Raw genomic sequence first — 1,781 nt, 5'->3', positions numbered from 1 at the left:
CGCAGCTTCAGAGCAGAATGAGTGGTCAGGATCACCAAGTGAGCTCTGTTCCAATTAAGAGTGAGTTGGTCTTATGAAATGCTGGTTTTCCAGGTCTTTAGCTTCACCCCATCTCCTGACCAGTAGGAGTGGACAGCCAATGGGTGTGGGCAGCACCCAGTTCCCATATTCCATAAGGGTTTCTCATGGAATATGAAATATGGAAACCATATTCCTGGTTTCTCCTACCTAGAAAGCAGTGTTTCTTTTGTTCCATTTCTTTTGTTCATGGTGCAGGTGGTGCGTTGTTCTATTTCAACAGGGCTAAGATGTTCTTTCTCTCATGAGGCTTGGGAATGGGTCTACCATACATAAGTTCAGATGCACCACTTACCTTTAACATATCTCTTGGAGGTAACCTCATGTGAAACAGGGCAATTGGGAGTAACTTAATCCAATTTTCTTGAGTCTCCTGGTGTATCTGGGCTAAGGTTCATTTTAAGGTCTAATTGAATCTCTCTACTTTCCCTGATTATTGAGGTCTTGGGGCCGAATGTAAGGTTCAGGGCACTCGTATCCCTTCTGTCATTTGAGACATGAATGCTGTGCCGTTATCTCTTTGTCCAAATCCTGGGAGCCCAAACCTGGGCATTATCTCTTTTAATAATACTTTAGCCACTTTGACTGCCATTTCAGTTCTCACAAGGTGATGCTTCTACCCACCGTGAAAACATGTCCACTAGTACCATACCCACCAGCTTCAGATATCTGAAGCTGCCCGATGCTCTCAGTGTGACAGTGAAATTGATCTGCCTGTCTTCCCCAGGATAGGTCCATATGGTCTGAATGGACCTTATCTGGGGGTTTCTGTGGAGGGGGTCTAGTGCTGGGGTTGTTCATGGTGAAGGTGGGGTATGTATCAACTATCTAATTATACTTTCATGCCAGGAGTCACCATGACCTCAACTAACCAATTATTTAGGACTTCCCACTTACAGTGAGTTCCTTGGTGAACCTCCTTAATGGCTTGATAACTGGTGGTTTTGGGAAAGAAATGCTGCCTTTGTTTATTAACTAGCCACACATAGCCTCCTAGATCTCTACTGAAGCCCATTTCTGGGCTTGGTTTAATTCTATTTTTGTATAGACTGGAGAGTAATTGGATGGATCTGGCCTCTTAGGTATGAGGGATAATTGCCAAGTTCCTGGTTCTATTGTGGGCCTTTTCGCAGTTTTGTGCACTTTGGTGTTGCCCTTTTATTAGTTCTGCATTCCCTTTATGATGACCCCTACAGTGAATCACTGCTATTTTTCTCGGACACTGCACTGCTTCTAGGAGTCTCAATACCCTCCCATAGCAGGGTTGTAGTACCTGCTACTGCCCATAGGCAAGGAAGCCATCCTTGGTGGGTTGATCTAATTGTTTAGAGAAATAAGCAATGAGCTAAGCAAAGGGTCCCAGTTTTTGAGGGACCAAAGATGATTCCTCTTCTCTCATGAATGTAAAGGTCAAAGGGTTTAACTTAAATCTGAGATGGCAGATTTAGGGCAAGGGCCTCCTTCTAAAAGTAGTTGCTTTTTGAGTTCTTGAGAGATTCTGAATTCCATTCAAAAGGATCATCATCTTTTCCTTTCAACATTTTATATAGAAGCCTAGCTATTAGACCATAGTTAGGAACTTGCTGCTAAGTCGCTTCAGTCGTGTCTGACTCTGTGCGACCCCATAGACGGCAGCCCACCGGGCTCCCCCATCCCTGGGATTCTCCAGGCAAGAACACTGGAGTGGGTTGCCATTTCTTTCT

The sequence above is a fragment of the Bubalus bubalis genome, chromosome 9 (genome assembly GCF_019923935.1).
Source record: "Bubalus bubalis isolate 160015118507 breed Murrah chromosome 9, NDDB_SH_1, whole genome shotgun sequence".
Lineage (NCBI taxonomy): Eukaryota > Metazoa > Chordata > Mammalia > Artiodactyla > Bovidae > Bubalus > Bubalus bubalis.
The sequence above is the reverse complement of the archived record's forward strand: the minus strand, read 5'-3'. Positions refer to the sequence as shown.